At 34.5% G+C, this 18,609-nt stretch overlaps 1 protein-coding gene across 1 annotated transcript in view; it reads left to right on the top strand.

Annotated features, from left to right (window-relative positions):
• Window positions 1–17,374: 17,374 nt before the first annotated feature.
• Window positions 17,375–18,609, top strand: part of LOC105218649 (gamma-aminobutyric acid type B receptor subunit 1) — a 343,997-nt gene continuing 342,762 nt past the window's right edge. Inside the window, exon 1 of the mRNA XM_054226814.1 lies at window positions 17,375–17,586. The gene's annotated coding sequence lies outside the window, so the exon portion shown is untranslated. The remainder of the gene's footprint in view (window positions 17,587–18,609) is intronic.

The following is an 18,609-nucleotide window of genomic DNA, read 5'->3' as shown; positions in this document are numbered from 1 at the left end:
TTTTGGATCAATAAATTAAAAAGTTTTCTCAGAAAAAATTCTGGAAAATTCACTTTTTTTCGGCCGTCTAACTGTATATAACCCCTTAAGCATCAACCTTTTTGATCCTTAAATGCATTTTTGGTCAAAAAGACAGAAAACCTATTAATCAATAGTTACCAAGTACTTTTTTTCACAACAGCTCGCCAAGCATCTCTCCTTTTAGCAGTTTGGCGCCAATTGGTAATACCCAGTGAAGACAGGTCATTCTCCACCTGGTCCTTCCATCGGAGTGGCTTCCACCAGCGGGTACTGCATCGAACAGTTTCAGAGCTGGAGCACTTTTGTCCATTCGAACAACATGACCTAGCCAGCGTATCCGCTGTCTTTTTATTCGCTGGACTATGTCTATGTCGTCGAATAACATATACAGCTCATCATCCATCTTCTGCGGTATTCGCCGTTCCCAATGTTTAAGGGACCATAAATCATCCGCAAAACCTTTCTCTCAAAAACTCCTAGTGCCGTCTCATCGGATGTTGACACCGTCCACGCTTCTGCACCATAAAGTAGGACGGGAATGATGAGGGACGTAGCATTGCCATCAAATATTTTTGCATTAGTGTTCTGACTATAATTAAACTTCTTTATAAATAGTTGGGACTGAATATATTTTTTTACTTCAAAAATAAAAAATGTATAAAATATTGCTGAAGTTTAAAGCTTTATAGACCATAAGTGTTTTGAGATAGTAATAGTTATACGTTGATCTATATGTTGTTCTAGATTATGTTATATTTAGTACAACGGCAGATGATTTGTCGCTATGAATCACTTGTTTTATACCAAAAATCGGTAAAATGCTATCTCAAAAGACCAAAGCAGTGCAAAAACTACTAGTCCAAGGGAATAATAAACTCATTCACATTACTTTAACTATATTTAAAACTTTTGGTCGGCAGGAAGTTCCTGACTAATTTGTTTGCTTTTAGAATAAAAGCTGTGGAGTATTTTAGTGGAGTATTAGTAATAAGTGACCACCACAAACCCTAGCTGAACCCAAATAACATATATTAAAGGAGCGCTTCCTGGAAAGTAAAAATTTTTCGAAATGTATATTAAAAGGTATTATTTCTTCACAATTCTACAAAAATCTAAAAATAACGGAAAAGTTTAACAAATGTCCGCACCTGAGAGAAGTGCGGAAATCGCCCAGTCACTGCTCATTTAATATTAAATTTTCAGAAAACAGCACAAAATTCTACAAAAATGCATAAAGCATTGCGTTTGTGGGTGTCTCTTTTTCAAAATACTTGAAATTCACCGCACAGTTGGAATAAAAAATGATGTACATATTTTTACGTAAATTTCCACATTTACACTTACATTGGCAGAACGCGCGTGTAGTGACTCGAGAAAATTAAATTTTCCTGTGGAAGGGGATGCCACCACAGCGCTGTTTCAGCAATTTAAAGTTGGAGTTCAGCCCCAGGAGGTGTAGTACGTGCTCATCCTCGGCATTTTTCACTTGAATTTAAAATCAACTTGTTTACACATTTTCCATTTAAATTTTCTACGCATGTTTCTGATAATTCCACATAAAAGTGAATATTAAATTGAACTGTATTTTGTGCATATCAATTGTGGGGTGAGGGGATGTATTTCTCATTTAAAATCGATTGGAGTTGAATATGTTATGTGTAAGTATAGACTTTATGTTTGCTATGATGGTTTTCCAAGAAGTGAAAACAGATTAGAGTAAATACTGAATATTAATCATAGCACCGAGTCTAGTGCTGGTCTGTTGTATTTTATTTAATGAAATATTATTACTGATATTAATTTCTAATATTTTTGCTAGGTAAATTTGCAAATACAGTTGACCGTTTCTCCATACCGAATCGAACAAACAACTGGTATAAACTGGCATAATTCTATGGAAATAGAATAGTAAGCGATTATATATATACATATATATATATATATATATATATTTGGCGTAGGAAGCACTTTAAGCGATTATAGCCGAATCCACCAGAGCGCGCCACTCATTCCTCCTTTTTTGCTTTTTGGCGCCAACTGGAAACACCAAGTGAAGCCAGGTCACTTTGCACTTGGTCTTTCCACCGGAGTGTAGGTCGTCCTCTTCCGCGGCTTCCTCCTGCGAGTACTGCATCGAACACTTTCAGAGCTGGAGTGTTTCCATCCATTCGTACAACTTGACCTAGCCAGCGTAGCCACTGTCTTTTTATTCGCTGAACTATGTCAATGTCGTATAAATCATACAGCTCATCGTTTCATCGTCTGCGGTATTCGCCGTTGCCAATGTTCAGAGAACCATAAATCTAACGCAAAACCTTCCTCTCGAAAACCCCAAGAGTCGTCTCATCGGATGTTGTCATCGTCCACGCTTCGGCGCCATACTTCAGGACGGGAATAATGAGCGCTTTGTAGAGTTTAGTTTTTGTTCGTCGAGAGAGGACTTTATTTTTCAATTGCCTAATCAGTACATAGTAGCGCCTGCAAGAGTGATTCTGCGTTGGATTTCAAGGCTGACATTGTTGGTGTTGTTAACGCTGGTTCCCAAGTAGACGAAACTATCTACTACTTCAAAGGTATGACTGTCAACAGTGACGTGGGAGCCAAGATGCGAGTGCGCTGACTGTTTGTTTGATGACAGGAGATATTTAGTCTTGTCCTCATTCACCACCAGACCCATACGCTTCGCTTCTTTATCTAGTCTGGAAAAGGCAGAACAAATGGTGCGGTTGTTGCTTCCGATGATATCAATATCATCGGCATACGCCAGCAGCTGTACACTCTTGTAGAAGATTGTACCTTCTCTATTTAGCTCTGCAGCTCGTATTATTTTTTCCAGCAATAGATTAAAGAAGTCGCACGATAGTGAGTCACCCTGTCTGAAGCCTCGTTTGGTATCGAACGGCTCGGAGAGGTCCTTCCCGATCCTGACGGAGCTTTTGGTGTTGCTCAACGTCAGTTTACATAGCCCTATTAGCTTTGCAGGGATACCAAATTCAGACATCGCGGCATAAAGGAAGCTCCTTTTCGTGCTATCGAAGGCAGCTTTAAAATCGATGAAAAGATGGTGAGTATCGATTCATCTTTCTCGGGTCTTTTCCAAGATTTGGCGCATGGTGAATATCTGGTCCATTGTCGATTTTCCAGTTCTAAAGCCACACTGATAAGGTCCAATCAGTTTGTTGACGGTGGGCTTTAGTCTTTCACACAATACGCTCGACAAAACCATATATGCGATATTGAGGAGACTTATACCACGGTAATTGGCGCAGATTGTGGGGTCTCCCTTTTTATGGATTGGGCAGAGCACACTGAGATTCCAATTGTCGGACCTGCTTTCTACCGACCATATTCTACAAAGAAGCTGATGCATGCACCTTATCAGTTCTTCGCCGCCGTATTTGAGTATTAGTAAGCGATTATGTCGCCTAAATAGAGTACCAAAATTTTCTGTTACAAATTTTGAAAAGAGGGCATAGCTCAAGCTTATCTGCTTTATACTAAATGACATGGAAATTATCCGATTTTGCCCACCAACCCAGTACCAATCTTCTCAGATTATGAAGGAATGTGTATAAATAAATAATAATAGCTGTCTTTAATGCTTCAAACTTCAAAAAATTGCGAATCGAATACGCAACTGGTATAAACTGGCATAATTGAATATAAATAGAATAGTAAGCGTTTATATCACTTAAAGAAAAAGAACCAAGAAACTAGTTTACGAAAATAAATACGGTCTTCAATTCGACAAACCTCAGAAAATAATGAATCGAATAAAAAACTGGTATAAACTGGTATAATTTATAATAAATAGAAAAGTACGCGATTATACCAGTTAAATAAGGTAGTGAAATATTCTCCTGTATCTTTTTATATAAAGAAGACGTGCATACAGCTTCGTTAAGATTGATATTACAAACAACCGTTAGGTGAATAAAACTATTATACTCTCTGCAAAATATAGCGAGAATACGAAAATAAAATATCTATTAATAACTTTCTAAAACACGATGCTGCCATGAATAAAATAAGTTTTATATTTTTATAGCAAAATGCTTTGAGTTTTGCCTCATTAAAATAGTGCAGCAATTACAACAAATAATAAGAGAGTGTAACCCTATACTGTTATAAAGGCTTGCCGCACTACAGAGACCAGCAACTGCAGCAAAGCGTGCTTCACCGAGTACGGACATAAACACAAAGCCGACCTGACGACATTTTTTCCACTTCTACTGCTGTTTCTGCTGCTCCTTCGTCGTCTGCTTTTCACTTGACATTTTTCACACTTACCAAACGTCAATTGCTGTCATTGAAAATTGTGCGTATTTTCTTGTATTTTTTATTTTCTCAATATAGCATTTGCAACAGTTCATTCTTTCTTTATGTTGCAGCATGTATTTGTTGTTGCTTTTGCAAAGCTGCTTTTTTCGCAGTTTGGCAGAAGAATATGAACGGATGTTGGCAGTTATTATTATCGTCATCGACAACATTCATCTTGCATTACTGCCGCTTGGTGTTGTAGCTGTTACTGCTGCTTTGCTGTCATTATTACGAACCATATTTTTACTTTTCTATACAACTGTTGTTGTTGTTATTGTAGCTGTTGTTCAGTCTATCGTACGGCGCTGTGTCGGTTTTTAAATTATACCGTTCGCTTGTTGTTGTTGTTGCTGCTGGTGTTGTTGTTGTTGTGCGCGCACGCATAACATCCTGTTACCCTTGACAACCACCAACCCCCCACACCTCTGTTCAAAAAATACTCAACTTACCCTCATTTCACCTCGTTAGTCGCAGAAATACTACTAAATCTGCAGAAGATTCATTTAATGAGAGCGGCAGAGTCGCAATGTGAGCGCAGAGTGAGAGGGCAAAGGGTTTGTTTGTCATGAAAAGAAACATAGAAACGTGCTGGGCATATTTCATTACAACAACCAGTACAAATATTATATTGAGAGCAAACAAAAAATATGTCTCTTTTTAGATTTCCTTCATTTGCTGTTGTTGTGTTAAGTAAAGTCAGCACTCGCTGATAACCTTCGTTTCACATAAAAATACAAATCATAATAATAATCATAAAATTTCGTAGTCGCTTTTTAGGCGCTCATCAGCTTTGTATGGCGGCTGACACCTGCCGGACATTGTCAATATTTGGCAGCAACATTCTGCTGACGGGGGTCCCCAAAAAGTCCCTTAACTTGTGTGAGTGAGTGAAGACAGTAATGAATCCGGTGTATAGTTGTTGCTGCAGCAGCGTATAAATTTAAGATTTGCTAAAGTCTTCTGTTGTGCGCTGCTACTGTCATTTTCATTTCCGTTTTGCCGTCTTGCCGCTTACTTTATCGCACATCTTATCATTGCATACTTTTATGCGCCGTAACTTATGTGCTTTTATATTATTAAATATTTATGATTTAGATATTTTCAATTCAATGACTTTACTGTCAATATTTGATGGGTTTGCGTAATAAAATCGTGTAAAAGACTTTCATTTGTAATTTTCCCGATAATGTCAAACAAATAGAGGTGGGAGCGTTTGCAAAAGGGGGAGATAGTTGCTTTATATAAGAATATATAAAATATTTTTCGTATCTCAAATTATTTATACATTTTGGGTTTGTATTTCGTAGTGAACGAGCTGTATTAATGGCAACAAAGGGAGATAGGAACATCTAAATACAATATTCCTAAAGTGTTACGGTTTTCGCATGTTAAAGAATTTATTGATTGGTATATATATTCGAAAAATATGTGTAGGCAATTGAAAAGTAAAGTCCTCTCTCGACGAACAAAAACTAAACTGTACAAGTCCCTCATTTCTTTATGATGCAGAAGCGTGGACGGTGTCAAGATCCGATGAGAGTTTTCGAGAGAAAGGTTTTGCGGAAGATTTATGGTCTTCTTAAACATTGGCAACGGTGAATACCGCAGAAGATGGAATGATGAGCTGTATGTGTTGTTCGACGACATAGACATAGTCTAGCGAATAAAAAGACAGCGGCTACGCAGGCTGGGTCATGTTGTTCGAATGGACGAAAGTGCCCCAGCTCTGAAAGTTTTCGATGCAGTACGCGCTGGAGGAAGCCGCGGAAGAGAACGACCTTCACTCCGATGGAAGGACCAGGTGGAGAAGGACCTGTCAACTGCCAAAAGGAGAGATGCGTGGCGCGCTGTTGTGGACTCGGCTATAACCGAGTAAGCGGTTTCTACGCCAGTCAAGAAGAAGCTATATATTTAACCCATGTTCCATGACATATCTGCTTGATTTTTGGAACTTAACCATTTAAAAGTTAATTAGAAGAAATCAGACGACTCTTTTTAATATTCCAAATCTCTTGAAGGGTGTAACATTGGTTTAATAATAATCTGGGTACTTTAAAGTCTCGGAAGCCAAATCAATACATCCCATTCACGGATATAGTATTTTCAATATAGTATTCAGCTATATCCAGATATTGTTATACGAAGCATCCTTATCTCTAGCAACATAAATTACTATTATTAATAAGTTACTATTATTTTTCTCTTCTAAAGTCAAAATATCTCAGATGTTTGAGAAAAGTTCTCCTTATTTGTGCTAAGTGTCTTTGGTGCCCTGACAAATGGAGATGCATACTAGTTTTAAACCGACTTGAAGCGATTAATATGGGTTTCATGAACACTTTTTCATGGCAGGAGGTATGCCGCCACCTGTCATTCAAGAACCATTATGGAAGAGATTTTTTATGATATTGAGATTTCCTTTGGTAGTGTTTCGAACCCGGTCGGGTTAGTAATCTAGTAGAGAAAATACTCAAAGATAGTTTCATGAAACTGACTAAATCTTTATGAACGCGATGCGATCTTTTACGTAGGTAGGTATTGGGGATGTCAGTAGCCGCATCTAGACCTTCAGGGGGCTCTTTGTGAATCCACCGGGACTAGAATCTTCTTACACTACAATGTCCTCTCTGAAATACTATGTGGCCTTTATGAAGTTGTATAACTCAAAAAGTTGTATCTCCGCAACCTCCGACATGTCGTCGATTCTTTGCATTCGCCTAGTGTAGGGGAAAGCAGAGCTGCTTCCACATAACCCCCGCTACGGAGGTATGACTACCTTATTACAGGGGCCGACGTGTTTCGGTAAACTCCGCGCTTGAGACTGGCCTTGGGCTCTGGGCCCCAGCCAGGCTGATCCTCGGCACAGGTCACGTGACACCTTGATCCATTCCTTCTTTTTCCTCAGAATGGAACGAACACTCAAAGATAAAACCAGACCTTAGCTAGAAATCTACATACTGCAACAAGTTGGACTGTTTTAGTTCTGATACAGTCGCGACACTGTGGTATCTATTTTCAATCGACACTCTCGGGGAGCCTTCAGCTGGGAATTTCTAGCTTCGCTTGCAAAATTATTTTTAAATTTGACATTTGAAAGCAATAAAAATGGTATAAGAGAGAAGTTCAGTATCTGATTGAAGTGGTGTAATAGCTCCCGAGTTTATGATATATATACCAGTTTTTTGTTCGATTCGCAACTCTCCAATTACTGGTAAATCATTAACAACTAATACTACTAATATTCAATTTATGAACGAGAAACCTTAAACAGTTTTGGGAGCGGCTATTTAATGTAGGGACGTAGAAAACATCTTCTACAGTTTAATTGATAATTATAGACAAGGTTATCTTCTAGTTAATTTTCACCGACTAAATGAAAACATATGTATAGCAAATTGATTGTTGGGATAATAGTATTTTTAAGCTCATGTCTCCTGTCTTTAGTTAGTTCAACAGCGTGATATGTTTTTTTTTGGACAAATTCCAATGAGGTGAATCAGAAATCAGTCTTGAAGGCGAAACATAATTTTGAGTTTTAAAAACTGCTTAATATTCATTTATTTTAGCATTTAGAAGATGTCTGTAATGGTTCGAGTAAGTAGGATTTTTTATCGTATACCCCAGTTCGAAGGGTAGAAGTATTTACCGAAAGATGGCGGTGTTGCTAGGAACTTTTATCTACTAACTGAAATCACGAATATGATAGATGGCGCTGCTCTCGATATATACTAAATTGTTCAATAAAATCTTTAATTTACAGAATTCTGAAATCATCCAAAAGTTTAAAAAAAAAAATTAAAAAAAGTTCATACAAAAAAAGTATACTTTTGTAACGGTATTACTTAAAATTGATATTTATATCTAAGCTCTTCGATTAATCCAAGTTCATTTACCTATCACATCTATTTGCTTACCTTTACAACAATTTATTTACCTAAACTTATTTATATTCCAAAGTAAACTTTTTCGACTTTTATAAGCTAACAACAACAATGAAAGTTGCAAAATGGCGAAACTTTAAATAACTTGTGAAAACAATTCGAATTATTTTTGATGAGCAACTCTGTGGAAGATGCATGAAACACCATGGAAATTCCTTAATATTTTGATAAGTTAGTGAAGATAGTTGTTGAACATTCAGGAAGGGAAGAGTAAGGAAGGAAATGCTGAAATCCAATAGGGAGCAACGTTTGCTTTCATTTGCGGCTGAGCAGGTCAAAAGGACTCAACTATAATACTAAAATACAGTTGGACAAAGCACAAAAAGCGCACAATGTATGGCGAAACGAAATTGAATAAGCGAAATTCTAACGAAAATTCAGCAGAAAAACAAAAAAAAAAATGTTTTTTTTCGCGTCAAACAGAAGGGAAGTGAAAGAGAATACATAAATGCGTAGCAAGAAACAAAAAGAAAGTTCACCAAAAGCAGGCCAGCACCGCCAATATGAATTCTAAATACCAGTTTGCCTGCTGACCATGTGTAGCGCCTAAATGTATGCTGTGCGCCAAGCGTAAATAATATTCGACATTTCGGACACAATTTCCCTTTTTCCACGCGCTCAAAACTTTTACTAATACTGAGAGTTTCAGCGTTTTTTCCACGGATTTGCCTCGCTTTTTTTACCCCTCTTTGCTTTTTTTTCCTCTCTGTTGGTACTCACACGAACACTCACTCTCGGATGCTGTATGCTGTATTCTGAGTGAGTGCTGCCTTGCTCGCTGCCAATAAGCTTAAATAAGCTGATGGGATAAATATAGATGAACCCATCAATGGCGTTGCCGGCAAAAATTTTTGTTATGAAACAACTACAACAACAACAGTCACAATGAAGTTGTGGAATTACATAAACAAAGTACAACAACAACAAATTTATTTCTGAATTTGCAAAAACAAATGAATTTATGAAAATACAAAAACATACTACAACAAAAACATGTTTTTATAAATTCACAAAGAGAAAACTACAACAACAAATGAATTTATGAAATTACAAAAACAATTATCAGAAAAAATATTATTTTCCTGCCGGCAAATAAATGACAAGTGTGACGCCAATCTTATGCCATGCCATGCTATGCCTCAGTATATGTATATAACAGTATCGGCACCCGGAAGTATTTGTAAAGCAGCAAATGAAGAAAAGAGAATATGAATAAAGTGTAGGACACAAGATTTGCTTGCCACTCATTGTGGCAGCGAAATTGACATTTTAAGCCATCAAATGAAACGCTTACGATAGCTTACGGAAAATTGAGAGGGCCGGCGGAAGAAACCGTAAGTAAATGTAATTCGTGGTGGACAAGTTTGCGTGGATTAATGGATATAACGATAAATGACAAAGTTGACAATGGGAATATTGCGAAATATATATTTTTGGTTTTTTGGGTGAATGAGACAAGCCGAAATAAAAAAATTAATAATAACAAAAAATGGTGGAAAATAGGTTTCGTAGAAATCAAAAAAATAAAATAAAATAAAATAAAATAAAATAAAATAAAATAAAATAAAATAAAATAAAGTAAAATTAAAAGTAAAAGTAAAAGTAAATTAAAATAAAATAAAATAAAATAAAATAAAATAAAATAAAATAAAATAAAATAAAATAAAATAAAATAAAATAAATAAAATAAAATAAAATAAAATAAAATAAAATAAAATAAAATAAAATAAAATAAAATAAAATAAAATAAAATAAAATTAATTAAAATAAAATAAAATAAAATAAAATAAAATAAAATAAAATAAAAAAAAATAAAATATAGAGGAACTCGTTTAAAATCTGGCATCGACAGTAAAATTTTAAAATTTGTATTATGCCCTGGTCGAAAATTTCGATTTATGGAAGGAAGTTTGTATGAAATTTAACTTCTATTGCCAGTTCAAAAGTTCGAGTTATGGAGACCTTCGACTAATAGAAGTTCGAGCTATGGAAGTTCCACTGTATTATAAATATTTTTTTTATAATTTTTTTAATAAATATTTCTTTATAAATAAAATTAAATTTAACTATTACAAATATTTTTTAATTTATTTATTGATTTTTCTTTAATTCAAAAATTCACAAACAATATTATAAAAAAAATCAAATATCACAAAATAAGTTTTATAATTTTCAATGAAATTTTTTTTTTAAATTAAATTTTCCAATTTTTTTTTAAATCTTTTAAGCTTCATTCCAGCAAATAATCGCATAAATGAATTTTTGAAATCAAAATTGCGCCTGTCCGCGCACTAAACCCATTCAAAGGCAGCCAACTGTCAATCAAAGTGGTGCTCAAAGAGTTTAGAACGCCACTATGATTGCGACGAATGGCGTTTTGGTCAGCATGTCAAGGTCAAAGGCGCTATATACATAAAAACTACGCCATGAATGCAGGCATTTGGGCATATAAATATGACTAAGCGCACACATAATTTGACGAAACACGAAATTATTGCAGGCGACGAACTCAAGCTACGATCACGAAAAGGTCCATTCAAAAGCGCCACGCAGCTATTTAACCCAACAAAACGGTCATAAAAGTGTAAGCCGAAAGGCATGAATAACATAAACGGCACATACACACATACTAAAGCATATATGCTTTCATATTTATATATATTTGTGTATTTGTATCAGCATGTCTGTCATGCATGCAACGGAAGTCAGCGTAAACGCATAAAAGTCAAAGCTCAAAAATTAACAGAGCAAAACGTGAAAATCATGCAAGCGAGGCATATTTTTGGGCGTGGTACATGTTGTGATAGTTGTACACACACACACATGCACACACGCGAACTTGTATGTGTTGTTTTTATGTATTTACAAAATGCCGTTAACAAGTTGTAGCGCGTATGTTTGTTGTTATTATTGGCATTGCGCGTATTTGTTTCATGTTTATTGTTATTGTTGTGTGTCTGTGTACGGCTGCGTCTTCGCAACACTTTGCGCCTCATAAAACGCTAAGTGGGCCACATAAAGTTATCACACATGTATTTCGCACATTTCACTTCGTAATTTGGTACTAATTTTTTGTTGAAAATATTTTGTTGATATTCTTTTCGTTACGCCAGTGAGTTTATAAATGTTAGTTTAAACTGTGTGCGATTTGTGTTTGATTGCTATAAAAGTACTGGAGTATATGAAGGGTGTTTTTTTAATGTGGTTTTCAAGAAGAATTAAAACGCATATAATTTCATGTTTTGGTTAGGTCGAATGAATTCTATAGCCGAGAGACCCAATTTTCCAACAATTTTTGCAGCATCGGGCGTCGTATGTCAGCAAAAGACCTGCTCCAAAAAGTGTATTGCCTCATCTAAAAAAACTTCTGAAAGGAACTGTTCAGAAATATTTATAAAAAAAATATTCAAGCGACAACAATGATCGAATGGGAAAGATATAACTCTAAATAATATATAAAAGTCAAAAATGGAATTCAATTATACTACTGTTATTGTTATGGTAATGTTAAATATTTCCAAAATAATTCTCAAAAAACTTTTTGGTTAGTCCACCAAAGGTAGTTTTCTGCACAATATCGGCAGGTTAGAATAACATAAGATTCTAGTAATTCGAGAATAAAAACCAAACAGGGAATTTGTCATTAAATCTAAAGCTATTGGTCTAAATTGACGTTGAGCAACACCAAAAGCTCCGTCATGATTGGGAAGGACCTCTCCGAGCCGTTCGATACCAAACGAGGTTTCAGACAAGGTGACTCACTATCGTGCGACTTCTTTAACCTGATGCTGGAAAAAATTATAAGAGCTGCAGAGCTAAACCGAGAAGGTACAATCTTCTACAAGAGTGTACAGCTCCTGGCGTACGCCGATGATATTGATATCATCGGAAGCAACAACCGCGCCGTTTGTTCTGCTTTTTCCCGCATGGATAAGGAGGCGAAGCGAATGGGTCTGGAGGTGAATGAGGACAAGACGAAATATCTCCTGTCATCAAACAAACAGTCGGCGCATTCGCGTCTTGGCTCCCACGTCACTGTTGACAGTCATAACTTCGAGGTCGTAGATAATTTCGTATACCTGGGAACCAGCATCAACAACACGAACAATGTCAGCCTCGAAATCCAGCGCAGAATAACTCTTGCCAACAGGTGCTACTTTGGACTGAGTAGGCAATTGAACAGTAAAGTCCTCTCTCGACGAACCAAAATCAAGCTCTACAAGTCGCTTATCATTCCCGTCCTGCTTTACGGTGCAGAAGCTTGGACGATGTCAACATCAGATGAGACGACACTAGGAGTTTTCGAGAGGAAAATTTTGCGCAAGATTTATGGTCCTCAGAACATTGGCAACGGCGAATACCGCAGACGATGGAACGATGAGCTGTACGAGTTATACGACGACATTGACATAGTTCAGCGAATAAAAAGACAGCGGCTACGCTGGCTAGGTCATGTTGTCCGAATGGACGAAAACACTCCAGCCCTGAAAGTGTTCGATGCAGTACCCGCCGGAGGAAGCCGAGGAAGGGGAAGGCCTCCACTCCGTTGGAGGGACCAGGTGGAGAGCGACCTGGTTACACTTGGGATCTCCAACTGGCGCCGAACTGCGAAGGAGAGAGACAGGTGGCGCACTATCGTCGCTTCGGCTATAACCGGCTAAACGGTTGCAACGCCAATCACACACATTGGTCAGGTTATTCATCTCATGAAGTTATGGTTACAGAACGACATTTCAGTATAAGGTAATCTAGATAACTTGAGGGATATAACCTGTTGTGGGATCTCTCATATTTTCTTAGTTTTCTTAAGATCATAACTATCTATCATTCTTTGGTTTCCAGTTTTGGTCGATCCAGCCGTAGATACGTGAGATTGCAGTATTTCCAATGAATACTATACCTTTTCATATGATCTTCAGGGTTCCGATAACATTCTGACCAAAGCGAAGTCTGAAGTGAAAATAAGTTAAAGGCTAAGGCTCATAGTGACTCTACTATAAATGACCAACAAGTCAAAGAAGGCGGAATGATGAACGACATAAAAATGTTCTAATAATATATTTACAGAGTTACTGTTTTCAAATCTTAGTGGATCTATGGATCTATTTTAAAATATCAGCTTTAGCTTCAAAAGTTTGTAGTAAACTCTGTAACTCTGTGTGTTTAAAACAAGCTGATTTCAAATACCTCTTACCGCGGGTCGGGGAAAATATTTGAAACACCAAGCTTGAGTGAGAACTATTTCATTCTGATTTTATTTTGGTTTTTTACTTACTTATATACAAATTTTAGAATTATCTTAAGAACTAATTATATATGTATGTGTGTATGTCTATATGTATATTTTATATGTTGCACGATAAGGGGTTATTTCAAATGCAAACAAGCAATTGCCCAAATGTATTTTTATAACCAATAGGTTATCTTGTGCATACATATAAATGTGTTTGTTGAGTGCATGCATGTTGCATATAGATGCATGCGTGCCTCATATAAATGTATGTGCGTTGCATATATTAATGTATGTATTATATGTATGTATGTATGTATGCTCGTTAAATATATTTGAACATACATATTTATGCTCAGTGGACTGTATGTGTTATTACATTTTTCTTATTTAATATTCTTAATATGTAGAGTAATAAATAAATGTATATATATGTATTGCTACATAAAAACTAAGTGTGGCCTTTTGACTCCAACATACATGTTCATTTTTGAACTCTGTGACTAAGTATGGAGTTGAGCTTAAAAGCCTCAAGAAGTTAGCGAAAATAACCGAGATAGATGTCTCACGATGGAAGTGAGTTGAGGAAATCTCAGATAGTCCTATATGACACTCATCTATGACATTTTTTCTTCAAACATCTTCAGACGGACACTGAGTGGTATAACAATATTCTACTTACGCCCAAACTAAAGTCAAAAATCATCTCCGCTCTATTGTTCAGCATTCAATTATATTTAACAAATTAACACCATGGAACATTTATGTTGATTCTCGTGGTGACAAGAGTAATGACCTTGAAATTGTTCTACGAGGTAAATTTTATGGAATTATTATTAGGTCTACAACTTTGCTTCCGCCGTTTTTTTGTAAATTTGAGGCTTTTTTCATTTAGGACAGCCTCATCCGAAAGCATTCGATGAGCCTCAGCCGCACTTTTCTTGGAATTAAAAAGGAATAGCAAAATGTCCCGCAAATGACATTTTCAGTTGAGAATAAGTTTGGGATGCAAACAAATCTCTACAAATATTTTGTTGGGTTAATGTTGACACAAATGTACAAGATCGATATAAAACGATTTAATCGATTTAATCGACCAGTGCTTAACCCTAGAGACAACTATTGGAATAACGGCAAAAGCAAAGTTGTAGACCATTCTGATCTTGAAATGGCCCTTGACTTGGGCACAAATAACGGTTTATTTCCCGAATTATACCATACTTTAAATGAATAATATTTATAGCTTCCATTTATAAAGAACTTAGTCGGTATAAAGAAATGTATACCAGACGTAAAATTCATTTAAGTTCGTCTTGAGGGTCTTGTGATTATACTATACTTTTTCTAATTATTATTACTCCACCAAATTTCAGTATACGCTTCAAGATCTTAACTCTCAGATTTCAATATAGCGTCAAAACTGAAAAACAAATATATTTGTATGCGTGTTAGTGTTTGTTGGTGTTTTGTACGGTCAACGGTTTGTTCAACAACTTCCGGTATGGGAATCAACAACAACAAACAACAATAACAGCAGCAAATAAAACAAAGCCTGCATAAACAAAATGTGTACAACAAGACCTTTGTACCACTGCTGAATACAATAATAATTGGTAGTACAACAAAAACAGTAATTGTTATTACAAAAACAGCTACAATAAGTAAAACAATAACCATAATAATGGCGTTCTGCTGCGCACTCACACATCAATTTATGCACAAAAGCAACAATTTAATGGACATTAAGCGTGATGTTAACAGTTAGATGCTAGGGTGTGTGTGTTGGTGTATATTAGCTATACAGTTATATATGTTTTTGTTGTTATATATATATATATATATATGTATGTGTGTTTTGTTGTTTATTATTTCTCTGTATTGCTTGCAACGGAAATGTAACAACAACAAACTCATTGACTAACTGACAGACTGACGAAGATTAATATGACGCGTAAGCGACGCTTATATGTATGCGTGTGTGTGTGTGTGTTTCAGTGTATGTGAGCAACGTTTTGGGCATAGATAAAGAGGCGAATGGCAAGGCGAGTGTTAAGTGCACACGTAGAGCGGAAGTCATCATTATTTTATGCCATTAACTGTGAGTGCCAAAGGAAGAAGCACTTGTATTAGAAGTGGGTAAACAAATATATGCATGTACGTATGTATATAATTAAAGGAGGTGGAATATACATATTTTCACGTTTATAAAGGTATAAGCTAAATATTTCAACGCTCTTTTTTATATATGGATGTCATTCTATATATATACTGGAACAAAAATTAAAATTCTGAGAAGCTCAACTGCTCCATTTTTGTTGGAATTTATATAAGAAATGTGTGGTTAGGCTTAGAAAATCAAAAAAATTAGTGGAGTTTACATCAGTCAACTTCCGTTTCAAGCTTCAACTTTAACACTAGACTCTCTTCTTTAGAAATTTTCGCAATATTTGCTATATAATGATGCCATAAGTATTTTTTTCTAAACAAAATTCTTGCACACACACACAGACAAACATACTGGCTTTTGTGTATTCATAATCACACATGTATTTTAAAAATTTTCTAATTTCCGCTTGCTGAAGCAGCTATTTATCTATAAAAAGCAGTTATTTTTAGCATTTTATTTACCTGTTTTGCATATGCCCACATATTTATTGCTGCTAACTGTTAATAATTTATTTATAGCGCTGCTGCTGCCAACAATTGAAGGATGCATAGATGCCAACGCGTTGGTAAACACAAAATAAAAAATTTTCCAGAATAATTTAAATGCAAAGCTATGCCAGTAATGCAGGTGAACTAGCAGGTGAAGAGAAAGGAGAGAAAAAATAAAAATAATTATAATGAAAATTAAAATGAATTTTAATGAAAATAAATTAAAATGAAAATACATAAATACTAAAGTGAATTTATAAATAAAAGATAGGAAATTTGCGGAAAAATTCATAAGAGATGTGGCAGAAAATTACAGTTATATACATATATGCTGATTATAATGTGTGCAATAAAATGAAAGTGAAAGAAAAATAAGTAATTTTGAAAAGTGTTGCGTGAAATTTACTCATTTGAAATTTGAAATTTTCGGAAATTAATAAAAATAATAAAATAAAATAAGAAATAAATTTATAAAAAAAAAACATTAAATTATGAATAAAATTAAAACTGTTGCTAAATTAATGCATTAAAAATCATATTTAATGCATTTAAGCTTAAATTTATATAACAAGTGTGCAATTCTGTCCGCCTAAAGTTCCTGAAAATCACTCATACGCACTGGTGCACCAACACTGACTTGCATATTTGTTAGCTACACACATGAGTCTATGAGCAGGAAAGGAATAGTAACAGTACTGTAACAAGCGAGTCATTCAGCTGGGCAGCTAAACTACACCAAAAGTAAACGCAAACTATACTTCCCTTCAACCTTTAACTAAAGTAAGCACTTGCTGGCTGACTTTCTTGCTAGAAAAGCACTAAAAAAATTGTTTTTGTAATGGAAAAGTGGTAAAAATATTAAATAACGGTGATTTTGAGTTAACAAAATTTCTAAAAAAATAAAAATATTAGATTAAAAAGTTATCAAGTGCGAAATGAAGTTGTGAAAAAGTGTAGAAAAAGTGAAAAATATTCATTCTAAGATAAGAGCAAACACCGCAAAAGCAACAACCAAAAAAAAAATTGCGCCACAAGCATTAATACTTCAGCTTTTAAAGTAGCCTACAAGTCGCCGCTAAGCTCTAAACAGTAAATCCATCAGTGCAATTTGAAGAGCAGCGAAGCAACCAGCAAAACTTCCGCCGCCAGCAGCTGCCTTGACGCAAGAAGAAGAACAAAGGCACACAAAAATTTCAAAAAAAAAAACAACAACAAAAAATAAATAAATAAAATAAACATTACAATCTTTCAACATCACACCAGTTAAAACATACAATAACAAATATATATATTAATATATAATACCAAACAACAACATTATCAGCAAGTCCAAAAGAGTGTAAAAAGGGCTAAGGCAGCAACGAAAAAGTTTTCCAACTGTTAAAAAGTTTCAGCATACGTTCCAACGTTTTACGAAAAGTGAGTACATTTTTATAAATACCAACACATATATGTATGTATATAAGCAAGTACATAAAGGATTACATAGACATATGTATGAACATACTTATATAGGCATGTTAGTATGTATGTCTTATGTGTGTGATAGGCACATCAATAGCTCAATCTAGCTTAGCTAAAGTTTTTCTACTTGCAAAGTATTATCTAATGTTCCTCGACACATACACACGCATACTTGTAAGCCTACATATAGAGACACACACATATACATATGTTCAAAGTTAGCTCTTTCCTGTGGCATTTTTCTTTCATTCTTGTTGCGGCATCCTTCAAGTTTATCCCTTCGATTCATCCATCAGCGTGTGTAAACCCATTAAAATTCAATTAGACGCAATAAAGAAAGAGAGCGGAAATTTAACCCAAAAATGGTGAAATGAAAAGTTCGAAGAATTTAAGAAAAAGTTACTGGAAATTTCCCGCATTTACGGCTATTAGACAAATTACTGCGCATATTAAGTTAGGAATAACTTTATTTAGATTTTTAATAATTTTTTTCACTAACATGTAATTTAAATTTTATCTAAATTTTTTCTAGTATCAAAAAAAAAAAAAATTAAAAATTGTTGAGAATTTTTTTTAAATTGTAAATTTCAATTTTTTTTATTTTTTTTCTTAAATAATTCCAAATTGTATAATTTTTTAATAATTAATTTAATTTTATTTTATTTTATTTTACTTTATTTTCTTTTATTTTATTTTATTTTATTTTATTTTATTTTATTTTATTTTATTTTATTTTATTTTATTTTATTTTATTTTATTTTATTTTATTTTATTTTATTTTATTTTATTTTATTTTATTTTATTTTATTTTATTTTATTTTATTTTATTTTATTTTATTTTATTTTATTTTATTTTATTTTATTTTATTTTATTTTATTTTATTTTATTTTCTTTTTATTTTATTTTATTTTATTTTAATTTATTTTATTTTAGTTGGCAACCCTGACGTACGGTTTTATTGACAAATATTGCTTACT

The sequence above is a fragment of the Zeugodacus cucurbitae genome, chromosome 3, assembly GCF_028554725.1.
Source record: "Zeugodacus cucurbitae isolate PBARC_wt_2022May chromosome 3, idZeuCucr1.2, whole genome shotgun sequence".
In the NCBI taxonomy this organism is placed as follows: domain Eukaryota; kingdom Metazoa; phylum Arthropoda; class Insecta; order Diptera; family Tephritidae; genus Zeugodacus; species Zeugodacus cucurbitae.
Note: the sequence above shows the minus strand (reverse complement) of the source record. Positions and strands in the feature narration are given on the sequence as shown.